The 14,627-nt window shown below is 31.1% G+C and overlaps 1 protein-coding gene across 1 annotated transcript in view; it reads left to right on the top strand.

The window, feature by feature from the left end:
* Positions 1-1,108: 1,108 nt before the first annotated feature.
* Positions 1,109-14,627, top strand: part of LOC110282933 (uncharacterized) — a 309,636-nt gene continuing 296,117 nt past the window's right edge. Inside the window, exon 1 of the mRNA XM_071180054.1 lies at positions 1,109-1,345. The gene's annotated coding sequence lies outside the window, so the exon portion shown is untranslated. The remainder of the gene's footprint in view (positions 1,346-14,627) is intronic.

Genomic DNA, 14,627 nt, shown 5'->3' with positions numbered 1-14,627 from the left:
TTTCCAGACCGTCGCCGATAGCCCATTGTGCAACTCTAGTGCGACGTAAGTAAGTACCTACTAATAACTGTTTACTCCAGTTTTTACTTTTTTTCTCCAGTTTTTAAAAGAAAGTTTTTTAAAAATGTTTATATCAACTGAAATCATTATAAAACCTCTGTATTTTTTAAAGCATTTCAAATTTTTTTTAAAAAATTTCCCGTGTCAATATTTTAGTTCTACTATATCGTATATTTAGCTAAAACATGTATAAGGTAGAATATATTATGATTTAACCTGCTATTTTAGTGAAACCTACATAGTATTAGTATTCAACTTAGTTATTATTATAATTTAAACCTGCATGGTGATAACATTTTCAGTACCCCAGAAATGTAACTACGCATTTAGTCATACAGTTTTGAATTTGTAATTAATGTTAATTTTTAAGTAAAATTATCAAATTAACAATAAAAATATGTTAGAAATTAAAAGTATTTATATATAAATACATAAATGTAATTATTTTTATAAAAATAAATTGCGAAAACGCCACATTTGCACACTTAAGGATCTAAATATACTTTAAAGATATATAATACTGCCGAATTTTTCAAGCGAACAAAAAATCACATTAGCTCACGAATTACGAAATTATTTTATAATGGGGAAAAGGACGACAGCTAAGTTTTTAAATTAATAACGGATATTTTAGAATTATGTTAAATAAATTACTTTTTAGGTGCACTAATGTGTGAGCTGTGTTGTATTTTATTGTTCTCAAACAACAATTATTTCTTAGTAATTAAAACACACAATGATTTGAATAATACAAAGGAGCGACGAACAACTTCAGTGTTAATTGTTGATGACAGAATACTGAACACAATAGCATTGTTTATTATTTCCTGTTTGAATAAATTTCTTCCGGAAAATATTTTGTAAATGCTATTATTTTAGTAACTAGCATCCCCCGACTTCTTTCATATCTAAGTTCTTCCCCATACGTTCTTGCTCTTCTACCTGTACTTTTCATCAGATTCAGAAAGTGACAACTTTCTTATTGGACACAAAGATGCGCGCGCTTCCAACTCCCTTGATCCAGAGTATGCCCTACCGTGAGACCACCACACTAGCTTCTCGATCGTCGTTGTCAATACAGGGTGAAAGAATTTTCTCGTTCTAGTGTGGTGGTGCTAATAGTAAACTCTCACTTTAAAACTTTTGCACGTGCCCTATCAAGGAAGCATGTTTTGAAACGACGTTTTTGCTTTTTATTTTGGCATCAAGAGGTCAAGAAAGTTTGGAATAAGTATGGCAGAATATAATCAACTGAGTGGTTATTTAGTCTACAAACCCGGTGGAAGTAAGTTTAGAAAAGTTATTTTTGTTTGGCTTTGTTGAAGTTTGCGTTATTTATCGATTGGGCTTTGAAAATAAGTTCTTTTATTAGCTCCATTGTTTAACCTCTTGTTCTTTTTTAACTTGTGGAATTTCTTAGGGGGAATATAAAAGATTTATCTCGACTTATATCAGTGGATTATCATGGTTTTAGAACAAAAGAAAAGGAAAGATTTTGAAGATACTGCATTTTTTTTTTTGGCACTGTTGTTATGAAATTTTTCCTCTGCATACGAAACTTTTATTTCTTAATTTTAAGCAAATTAAACACTTTTTGAACAATTTATAATTAAAACGAATGATTAGCATTTTTTTTTGGAAAAAAATAACAGAATGTATTTTAATAAAAATATTTAAGAAACTACTTTATTGATATCAGTTTAGAAGATACTTTAAGTTAAAACTATTGAAAAATAAATTTAAATGAGAGTGAAATTACAAAAATGTAAATTTGATTTAGAATGAAAGCTAAAATAAATAAGAAAAATACTCCAAGGAAATAAAAGTATCAAGCAAAAGAATTAAAAAAATAAAATGCCTGAGTAAATTTCGCCCCAATTTTTACGATGGATTTTAAGTTTTCTAATATTTTTCATTAAGACCACGACAAAATTAAAAATTGAAATAATACGTATGAAAACAACTGAAAAATTATTCTTAATTATGTTGTCACAGCAAGTTGCAACAATATAAAGTTGAGTGTATCGAATTTAAGAACAATATTTTTAATAAATTCCATTTAAATAACACAAGCTTAACACATTTTGAATAAATTTGTGACTCTCTTGACTTTAAACATTCTCTGAATTATTTTTACGCATAAAGGACTTTAGCTGATAACAGTTCAGCAACTTTGTTTTTAAATCTTTAGTATTTAATTTTTAAATTCGTCCCTTGTACCATCAAATTCTTGAATCTCCATAAGTCTATATTGCTAGTTTTATAGTTTTAATTTAAAAACACAAAGTATAAAGTTTTCATTTTCTGCAGTATAACTTTTAATTAGATCAATAAATAGTTTTAGGACGAAGAGTTGTAATAACTTATTATCTATTTCATAAAATTTTGGAATTCACTAATTCATGTTTTTAAAATATATTTGATATAATTTACAATATCGAAATAAGGAAAGGGTTAAATTTGTGGATAAAGAATAGAATAAAGAATAGAATAAAGTTAAAAAGAACCGTTAAAAAAGCTCAACAATTTACAAATAATCAGGCATGCAATGGTACTACAAGGAAATACCTTTTTCGAACTCTGAACATAGAAAGAAAAAGAAAAAACACGGTACTGCACTAGAAATTGCAAGCAAGTTGCAATGCAAGTTGCATTGCTAGGGAGAAGTCTGTTGTGTGGGTCTAGTTTGAGCCTGATCCTCAATCATTTAATTATAATTACGCCATTACTGCAGAGCAAATAAAACAACTTAACCGGCAACAGTCTGTCCATCTGATTAACCGTAATATTAACCGTAAGGAGCATTNGATAACAGTTCAGCAACTTTGCTTTTAAATCTTTAGTATGTAATTTTTAAATTCGTGCACCATCAAATTCTTGAATCTCCATAAGTCTGCATTGCTAGTTTTATAGTTTTAATTTAGAAACACGAAGTACAAAGATTTCATTTTTTGGAGTATAACTTTTAATTAGATCAATAAATAGTTTTAGGACGAAGAGTTGTAATAACGTATTATCTATTTCATAAAATTTTGGAATTCACTAATTCATGTTTTTAAAATATATTTGATATAATTTACAATATCGAAATAAGGAAAAGGTTAAATTTGTGTTTTACTAGAATAAAGTTGAAAAGAACAGTTAAAAAAGCTCAAAAATTTACAAATAATCAGGCATGCAATGGTACTACAAGGAAATACCTTTTTCAAACTCTGAACATAGAAGGAAAAAGAAAAAACACTGTACTGCACTAGAAATTGTAAGCAAGTTGAAATGCAAGTTACATTGCTGGGGAGAAGTCTGTTGTTTGGGTCTAGTTTGAGCCTGATCCTCAATCATTTAATTATAATTACGCCGTTACTGCAGTGCAAATAAAACAAAACAACTTAACCGGCAACAGTCAATCCATCTGATTAACCGTAATGTTAACCGTAAGGAGCATTTTTTATCTTTACTGTTTTGAAATCGTTTACAATTAATATAGGTTATAAAACCATGAGTGCAAAATTGCAAGGTTTTTTCAACCATTTACAACTAGCATGGTCTAACCTTATTAGCTGAAAGCTATTAATAAACGGTTTTTCTCACAGTTAACAGTTTGAATACCACCTTATTTATGGTTATTTGACTGTTTTGTTCTAATATGGTAGAATAACAATTAAATAAGTTATTATTTTACCATTTTTCCGGGAAACTTCTTACATGTAAATAGATAACTATGCAAAATTATTTTTCCATTCTACAAATAAAATATTATTCTTAAAATTAAACTTAATAATAATTTTTTTTTATATTAGTAACACAGTATCGGGTATTAACTTGGTGTTTACAATTTTTCTAGTAAAGAAAAATTCATAGAAATGTTTTATTTGAAAAATTAATTTATAGCGCTCTTACAACTATTTTCTTATTTGGCTAGTTTCCAGAACGAAAACATATAAACACACTTAATATCTTTTCTTATCATTGAAAAGGAAATTATTACTCTTTTGTTTAAGGCTGGTGATGGTACAGCATGTGATGGTACAAATGATAGACAGTAAGCGAAGAATTAATTATTTAAAATTAATTATTTTATAAATACTTCATAAAAAGATTTAATAAGAATTATAGAATTTTATAAAAAGCTTGCAACTAATTACACATTGAAATACAGTAGCTAAAACCAAAATTTGAATACAACGCTTTTTAGAAAGATTTACATTTTCAATTTTGATACAAATGATGCTATCACTTAATAACTACATCACTAACTAACCTTTTGCAAAATATATGAATTGGTAAATTTTATTCGAATTTAACATTCAGGTATAATTTAAAATATTCTCTTTTTATAGTATTTTAAAAAAAGTTCATTTTCACGAATTTAGATTTCACTACATTTAACTCTAAGAAGGTAAGGTAGTCTAAATATTTTGTAAAAATATTATCTTGTTGCGAAATTAATAAGGAATTTCTGATTAAAAAAAATCTAGGTTTAAAAATTTTAGAGCAAGAAAATCTCCCAGTAATTTTATTATTTTACATAAAAAACAGTGCTTAGAACCGAACTATTTTAATGGTATTTTGGCCGATTTTCTAGAATGGAATAGTAATTATTTTTGCAAAAATTTTAAAAGCTTGTCATATAAAAACCCAATAAATAATTTATGTTCTTCTATCGAAAAACTTGCGTAAAAAACGTTATACACTGTAAAAAATTCCGAATCAAATTACGGTAAAAAGTATTAGTGCTCAGAGTGTCGGAGCTTTTTACTGTAAAATCCTTTCTTACCGAAATAGATTACGGACCACAAAATCTGATTTATTGTAATTTTTACTGTAATAATTACAGTAACATCAATGAACCACTCCAAATTAATTATTATTACAGTAAAAATTAAGGTGTAATATTTTAAGGCAAACATGAATTTTACCATGAAATGGATTTTACGGATGATGCTCCCAAATTGATGGTACCTTATAACATAATTTGCTTCGTAATTTTTTACAGCAGTGTACGCGATACACGAGTTTTTCAATTAAAATAAAATTGAGTAAATTTTTTCAAATTCCATTTTAAAATATATGCACTACACTTTTAGAAATGTCAAAATATTCTTGAAATATATATATATTTAATTTTTCGTTAAAAAAATTGTATATTTGAAGGAAAAACATCATATTTTCTGAAATTAAAGTGTATAAAACTCCTGCAATATAGTTTCTTCACTTAACACGCACATAATGTGAAACCAACACGAAAAGAACCAATATCTAAAACCTGCTTTTTCAGTTGGATTTTGTTTTTTTTATAAAATCGAGCATTCTCTTATCATCAATTTAATAAGTGTGGTACATTTTAAATAATATATATTTCCTGTTATTTTATTGACGAAATTGTCTGAAAGAAATACATTGTATATGCTATTTTCTATCCATTCTTTAAAAATACATGAGGTCATGTTTTTCAAACCACATTAATACGCAAAAGTAAAAATTTTGCAGATATTGCGTTTCAAGAAAATCGTTGATATTTTTGCACGCGAGATAACATTTGGGCTTAGCAATTGATTACTTTAATAATAGTCCTTGAATGCATCTTGAAATATTTTTCTTACCTCTGTAATAATTTAATATTTAGGGAAATTTTATGCTATGTTTTAGACTAAAACGTTCGACTAAAATATATCAATAAAACGAAACCACACATATTTTAGAAGTAAAAGTTTTGTGTGCTTTTAAAATGATGAAAAAAAATATGGTTGTTTCAATTTTTTTTTAAAATTTAAATGTTAAAAATTACAATATTACTTAGCAAAGTTAGTTAAAACTGAAATACATTAATCTTTATTAAAACATGCTTGCCGTATTTTATTTCTACATGCTTGCTATTGCAACACGGAGAAAAGAAATTCTTGTAAAAGGATCTTAGTGCATAGTTGAGAATTCTAGTAATTCTAGTATTCCCGTAATTCTAGTGATAAAATCAAAATATATGGTATATATTCATATGGTATCGGCTTACCATAAACTCTTGTTTTCAAAGTTACAGTTTACTACAAAACTGAAAGTAAATTTAATAGAATAAATCATTTGATCGAGTAAAAGGAGACATCGTGACAAAATTGCAAAATCTTACCACATTTACCAAATTTCAATTCACATGATAAAACAATATTTTGTTGTTACATTTACCAAAATCATTACCAAAGCGTTTCGGTAAAAATTACTTTTTAGTGCTCCTATTGAGCCCGCGTAACGGTAAGTTTTACCGTATTCTGCTAGTTTTTACCACACTTTTTTTTCTCAGTAAAGAAATACGCAAACTATTAAACTTTCACATAGATATAAACTTTTATTCGATCAAAGAGACTTAATTAAGCACACACTGATAGGACTTCTCATTCTAAAATTACGATAAATTAACCAGCAACAGTTTGTCCCCCCAATTAACCGTTAAGTTTATGGTAAAGAGAATTTTTTTAACCTTTGCGATATTAAAACCATTTACAACTGGTGGGGTTTACTATACGGTACAACAGTAAATCACATTAGTTGTATAATAACCACACTAGTAAACCACACAAGTCGTATATCAAACTAAACGTTTTTTTTAACCATTTGCAATTAGCAGGGTTTCAGAAACAGTAAAAAATAAATTTAACTTTACGTTAAAGCTAGTTTTTTTAGGCAATATTCAGTAGAATCAGGTTGCGGTTTAGTTTTGTTTTTTTCAAATGAACCGTGGAATTTGGTTTGATTAGTTTATCTGGTTGTTTCAGCTATCGTAGAAGATGGGAAATACTAGACTTTTTTGCGTTAAGAAACTTTATGGTGCTTCCATCTATACTTGAATGAGCGTATCGTAGTCTAATAATCCAGGGTCGAAAATTGGGAAGTGCAGGACACTGGAAACTTTTCGAGCGTTTAAGGAAATATTGTGCTATCAAAGCTGGTACTCATGGAATTTACAGATTAGACCTGACGGCCATAATATGTACCCAGTTGCAATAAGCTAAGGTGGCATCATTACGTGGGCCTAGTTTCCGCAGTAAAACTCTGGTTGTTCAACCGTTTTATGTGAAAGCAATAACTCATTGAAGCCTGATTTTTTTTACATGCAATGACGTAAAAAAGATTCTATTAAAAAAGAGATAAATTTTTTAACTAAATTAATATTTTCTTCTGTTAGCTACTACTTGATTTTGGAAAATGATAAAAAAAACGTTTGCCTTAATGTGAAAGCAGTCTTTCTTGAAATCAGAAGAATTATTATGGAATTCCCGGGTCGTATATGTAACGCTAGGTCGAGATGGGCTATAATATACGGGTTTTCTCACAGTCAATAGTTTGAATACCATACGGTTATAGTTTCGTTTGAATATAGTAAAATAACAAATAAATAAATGGTTATTTAACCATTTTTTCCGAAAAATTTCTACGAATCTATGCAACAGATTTTTTTTTTAAATTTTCCCTTAAAATAATACTTTTGTTTAAACGATCACTTCCCGACATACTCAATTTCATTGCTAATTTGTCCAAAATTGTTGCCTGAATGTTATTTATACTGCACCGTGTCCGCTCTCATGATGAGTTTGGCTTATATCTCCAATGCACTTGTGCACATTAATTAAAAGTTTTAATGTGCATTATAATTTTTTTAGGCAGCGTGTAAAGTAATTATTTTTTTTAAGAAACATTGTTTGATTCAGAAGCAAATAGTTTTATCATGCAACAACAACGTCTATATTGCATTGAAATACCGTAAGGGACCTGCTTTTAGTAAAAAAAAAACTAAAAAAAAAGAAGAAAAAAAACTAAAACAAAAACTTAACAAGAGTGTATTGAAAGTAATGAGTGGTGGTATGGTTGTGTAATTGAAAATAACGACGAAAATTAATTCAATTCCAGAAAAAAGCATCATCAAAAAATTTAAAAAGAATTCTTTTATTTATAATAAATTTAATCCTGTTTGAGTTTTAAAAAAAATAAGGCAATTTAGTTTAAAGGTAAAATATTTGCTTAAATTAAGCATTCACAAAATCAATATTTTTTTGTCAGTTTAACGTTCTTAATGTTCTGGAACGACAGTTTCATTGAGTCTGCATTTCTAGAATAAGAGTTTCATTTCTTAATGTTTTGGAATAAGAGTTTCACAACAGACACCTAGCTGAATTAGAACCTATAATATTAAAAACGAACTGAATTTTTCTCCAAATGAATTTTTAGAATTTTAATAATTGACTTTCATTATTTGTTTATTATTAATTTATATTTAATTATTATTGATACTTGATTCATTTTTAATTTTATTTTTGTACTATATTCTTCACTCGGTGTACGGGTATTTGAAGCATTATTATTGACAGTAATCGAAACTAAATAAGCTTATTTATCTCAGCATTTTGCAACATTATATTACGACGAGACATTGTATTATATTTTCTAAACTTATTTTCCTTACCTTATTTTTCTTCTCTTATTTTCTGAAGTTAATTCGCACTTCGGTGTATTTAGGAAACAAATTTTGTACTGAAGTGTTGAAAAAAGTTTGGAACCGTAAGTAAATTTTAAAAGTTACCTAAAATAAATCATATTTTAATTAAAAAAACATTTGTGTCTTCATTTTCAAAGAAATATTTAGAATTAAAAAAAACTTTTTTTCTTCTAAACATTTGCACAGTAAGGAGAAAAAGAATTTTCCATTAATTTTGCTTTTTTGTGAAAAGTTATACAGTTTAAAATTTTAATTTCCTGACCTTGTCTATAATACGCATTGAATGTGAATTAATATAACTTCTATTTTTACCTATTGCTTTTTGATTATAGTACAAATGATATAGTTCAATGAGTAGTTTGATTATAGTCCAATATATAGTTCAAATGATTCCTTTTTTTGCTGAATCAGAATTATTGTTTTAATGTTTTTGTTAATTATTATCAAAAATATTTTTTATTTTATTTATTTATTCTGGAAAGTTGTAAACAGGCTTGTCAATTGATCTGAAAAGTAGTCCTGAAAATAATTATTTGGTATAAAAAAGTTAATTAGACAGAAATTTACTACATGTGAGTCATGAAAACAAAACAATAATTTTACAACAAAAGTTATGTGCTCTTCTGTCAACCTCCTCGATTAAAAGTTCACAGAAACAAAATATTTAAGCACGTTGTACTTCTGTTTTTATTTTATTTCCTTTTAATAAATTTAAACACAGTGAAATAATAGTGCATATGAGGGTAGAAAATTAATTATTTCTTTTGTTATAAGTCTGCTGCCAAATTGTGTGCAGTGCATAACTTTTAAAAAATGGTTAGTTTTTCTGAAAAAAAGCTAACATTTAAAGTTGAACTTATAAGGATTGCTGTCTCTATTAAGATATAGTTAACTACATTTAGCTTTTAAAAAACAGTTAGTTTTTCTGAAAAATTGCTAACATTTAAAGTTGAAGATGTAAAGATTGCTATCTTTATTAAAATAGTTTTAAATACTACATTGAATTTTTCAAAAATGGTTTGTTTTTCTATAAAAGGTAGATAAGATTTAAAGTTGAACAAATAATTATTGCCTTCTCTATTAAGATAATTAACTGCATTTAGTCCTAACTACTCTTATTAAAAAGTTTTATGTGCTCTAAGAACTTCATGAACTATTTAATTCCGGATTCGCTGAGACCCAGCTTTAGAAAGAGTACTCAAAGTAAATATTTTTTTTAAAGTTTGCTTAACGTCATTCATAGTTCCATTGACATTTTCTAGTAATAAGGTAACCATAGAATTAACTGTAGGTACTTAATATCTCTTCATTTAAATTTGAAATAATTAGAATTGTGAGGCTTAAAATATCAAAGCTTATACGCTAGGCAAACTGCTAGAACTCCATTCTCTAAAATTGATTAAAAGGGAAGAAATTTTATTGCTGTTAAGTTGGGTTATTAAATTTCTTTAAAATATTGCTTTTGATATGGAGGAAAAATGTATAAAATATTTACTTGAATATTTAGTTTATTATTAAATCATTTTCGTTATAGATAATTCAAAAAGAATTATAAATTAAGTGATTGTTATTAAGAATCTAACTTTAAATAAGGTACTCCAAATCCAATTACAAAATCATTTGATTATATAATATTTCCCCTAAAGTAAGTTAAATGTGCTTCGTAAAGTAACGGAGCAAGCACTTTACGTTAATGAATAAAATTCGAGAAAAATCAATATTTCTAGAACTTTCTTGATATGTTACATCCCAGGAGAGATACTCAAAGTAGCTACCTATGAAATATTATTGAGTAAATGCTGACTTGTGACATTGTGGGGAAATCGTCGACATAAGAGCATGTCAGATTCAATTTGATTTAACTGAATTATTCAAGTGAAAACTCATTTTAAAGTGTTGGGGGAAAAGAAGTTATCGATAATGTCAAACTTCTTCTATCAGAAGATATCCCAAGGTAGAATCGAGTTAATATGTCTTATATACTAGTGAATTAGTTTTTAATAGATGTAGTGATGGTTACGTCGCACTACTTCCTCACCAGATTTTTTACAGGGATAGAATTCGGTGAACGTTTACCACAAATGATTCATTACCAATTTTGTGAAAGACCGGGAGAGCTGTATTAAGTTCACCAGATTTAGCGCGTTAGCCGTGAGAGCTGCAATAAAATCACGGTTGTGTGCGTGGTCACTCCTGTGTTGCTATTAGCAGTCGAGTGAGTGCAGGTACCAGTTGTGTGTGATCGAGACTAAGAAGCAGCAGCTCAAGGAGGACAATGTCGATGTCACAAATAGCAAATCAACAGTTCAATGCAGACCGTCCATTGAAGTAAGCGTATTCTATTTGAAATGAGAATTACAATCGAGGTAGACGTGGTCATTTTACCAATGTGATGCTTTCGTTTCCGACAACGTCAACCGTCATCTATCAAAGAGTACCCGTAGGTGGAATCGAGTTAACTTGTTTCATATAATAGTGAATTGGTATTTAATAGTTGTAATGGTAGTTAAGCCACAGTGTAATATCTAACTGAGTGTTAGATTCCATATTGTTGTTGTTCCTTATCCTCTAATTGTCTAACGAAGTCAGACAATATCCAATAGGTCGTTGACCCTCAAAAAGTCGATGACAAGAAGTGGAGTAGCATATAAGTCTTCCTTGGAAAGGCCCAAGCAGTCAATGATATGTTCGGCTGAAGCCTGCTGGGCTTCATATTTGGAGCCGACTGCATAAGTCTTTCTTCTTTCAAAGTAAGCGAGACTATTCGTGTGTCCACTTGCCAATCTGGAAATAGCTGTTTGAGATGCTCTATCACCTATATGAACAAGTGAAGAGCCCGGTTCCTTGGCTGCATTCCAATAATGAGAGGGGGGGATCCTCCAATTTTTTGATAGATGGCTTTTGATTTTCGACTGATACTCTGAGTAGGTATGGGCTGAGGAAGAAGGTGCTGAATGACTACAGCCCTCCTTGGCCAAGCGATCCGCTTGCTCATTGCCAAAGATGTCAACGTGGGATGGTATCCACTGAAGATGAACGCCGTGGTGCTTCGAAATAAGTTGAAGTTTAAGAAGGAGGGAGATGCTTGTTTTGTTTCCAACTTTTGTCCAATTGTATAGGTGTTGAAGGGAGCTGTCCGACAGGATCCAAAGATCTCCAAAGTCACTCTCGTTGATTATAGCATCGATGACCCGTTCAATTGCGATTAATTCACTTCGAAGGACTGAAGTGAAATCAGGATTACGGAGACAAATGGAGTAATTTTGCCCAGAGTTTTCAATGAAGACGCCGCTACCAGCTAGTTCTCCTAGTCCACTACCGCCTGTATAAATTTTTACGGCGTCGCTGGGAATCTCGCCTAAAATTTCCAAAGCTAGCTGCCTCAGTTCAGCTGGAGTATGATCTTTCTTTGTGACCGGAGCAGAAAAGCAGAAGTGGAAATGGACTCTGAAGGATTCAGACAAGATTTTAAGGAGTGGGGCTCAGCATCTTCAGAAGGCAAATGCAGAAGTTCAACATGACTGAATGGACTGCTTTTCTTCAGTTGCTGATTGTTGCACCAGTTGTTAAGATAAGGAGAGGTTCTATTGTTCTGACCATAGCTAGAAAGTTTGTTGAAGTAATTGGTGAGATTAGCCTTTCTTCTAGTTTGGAGAGGTTGAAGATCAGCCTCAAAGAGGATTATTTCTTTAGGGCAACTACGTCTGAGTCCAGTAATTATTCTTGCAGCACTTAGTTGGACCATTTCCAATGTATCCAGATTAGTGGCAGAAGCACAGCAGTACACAGGAAAGCCATATTCCAGGATGGGTCTAATGAGAGTCAAATAGGTATCTCTTAAGGTGGCAGCATCGGCTCCCAATCTTTGCCCGCAATATATATTTAAGTAAGTTTAATCGTTTTCTGCATTTTGAGACTATATGTTCAATATGTTTGTTACTTGTCCATTCTGGGTCTGAGACATATCCGAGATATATTGAATGCTTTTCTTAAGCAAGAATCTTGTTATCCATCTTTATATTTGGCTGATAGTTGTACAATCTTTTGTTGGTGGTAAAGAAAGTGACGATGAATTTGGAAAGATTAAAACAAAGTTTGAACTCCAAGGCGTATTCTGAAAAAGCAGATTATGCATTGTTAAGATTCCTCTCCATTTCAACTAAATCATTTCCAGAGCTCCAGAGAACGATGTCGTCAGCAAACAAGCCAACTTTTACCGCTTTAGGAGGTGTTTTCTCAATGCCTGCCAAGTAAAAGGAGAAGAGCGTAGGGCTAAGGACTGAACCCTGAGGGACGCCCTGTCGCTCAACTGGGTCTGAGAAGGTGTTGTTAAAATTCACCCTGATAGATCTGTGATGCAAGAAATCCGAGATCCACGCCAAGGTGTTACCACGAATGTTAAATGTGTCATGTAATTTAATTAACAGCTTGTGCTTCCATACCCTGTCAAACTCTTTCGTAAGATCCAGGAGAGCGGCAATAGTGTGGTGGGTGGGCCTGAGATTTTGAGCATCCCTTATGTTCTGGCAGAAAAAAAGGATTTGATCAATAGTGCTATGGCCTCTCCTGTTCACCAGGCAATAAGTTCTTGTTGTCCAAAAAGTACTGAATTCTGATTGATATCGCTTTCTCCATTATTTTGCAAGCTGTACTTGTTAGTGCTATGGGTCTAAATTCCTTTGGGGCCCAACTCTTTTTGCCAGCTTTCTTGATAGGGATTATAGTGGCTTTTTTTCAGTCAGCCGGAAGTCAACCTGTTTTCCAGCAGAGGTTGATAACTTCTAGAAGTCTCAGTTTTCCACTGTGATCCAGATTTTCAAGCATTCGTCCAAAAACTCCATCCGGGCCAGGAGATTTAGTCGTGTCTAAAAAGGTCATAGCAAGGAGCAGCTTCGTTGGCAGAAGTCCCTAGATAAGTCTTGATCGCCCATATCAGTGGTTCGACAGCCGTGAATGATGTTTTTTGCTTTTTTCAAAATGGGTTTATGGCTAGTGAAAACCAACTTGCTAGTTGCCTGGTAGTAGGCTGCAAGGCCAATTGCTGCCGCTTTGTCATCAGGAAAAACCTGCCCATCTGAGTCAATTACTGAGTTACTCTCTTCGCACTATTCTTGTNGTGAAGAAGGGTACATATCTCTTGACGTTACCTCTTGGGATGTAGATCTTCGCATTGTCTAAAATGATGTTCTTGAAATTTGTCCAGTTCTCTTTGAGGTCATTAGTATAGGGTGTTGATGACATTTTTAGATCTACTGAGTCCCTGTAGCAGTCCCATTCAGCTCTTTTAAAATTCCAAAAATTTTCTCTCTTGGTCTGCACCCTCTGCCTTTTCTTAAATTCGATAAGGTCAGGGAAATGATCACTGCCAATGGTGTCCAAAACTCTCCAAGAACATTGAGGAAATAATTCCGAGCTGGTGATCGCTATGTTCAGAGCTGAAAATGTGTTATAGCTGTAGGATTTGAAAGTATGAGTGCCGTCGTTGAGAATCATGGATTCTGTATCATCCAACAATTGAAGTAAATCCTCTCCTCTTGCATTAGTGCTCGGACAGCCCCAAAAGGGGTGTTTGGCGTTGAGGTCACCCAAGATAATGGAGTTTTTATTTAGAAAACTAGAAAGAACCGCAGGATGCTGCTTCTGATTCGGAGGATGATAAACATTGATTATGTCAAGCAGCTTGCCTCTCCAATGAATTCTAATACCCTGGATTTCTAGGTCAGATGCCTGATCAGTAGGAAAGTCAATGCTTTGGTAGTTAAAATCCCTGATGAAGAAGGCTAAGCCTCCTCCCCCCTTGGAATAACGATCAACTCTATAGATATTAAAACCTTTTACTTTTAGGGCAGTGCCTTCCTTTAATAGATTCCATATTAGTACCAGAGATCATATTATTTTAGAGAAATATTTATCAAGTTAATTATTAGAAGTTTCCAACTTAATTTTTAGCATTTTCCCAATAAAAATGTTTCTTTAAAAATTTTCTTTATGATTTTTGTCTAATTATTCTATCTTTAAATTAGTTTCAAATGCATCACAGTTAGTTTCAAATGCATCACAGTTAGTTTCAAATGCATCACAGTTA

Source organism: Parasteatoda tepidariorum, chromosome 4, assembly GCF_043381705.1.
Source record: "Parasteatoda tepidariorum isolate YZ-2023 chromosome 4, CAS_Ptep_4.0, whole genome shotgun sequence".
NCBI classification, from domain to species: Eukaryota; Metazoa; Arthropoda; class Arachnida; order Araneae; family Theridiidae; genus Parasteatoda; species Parasteatoda tepidariorum.
Note: the sequence above shows the minus strand (reverse complement) of the source record. Positions and strands in the feature narration are given on the sequence as shown.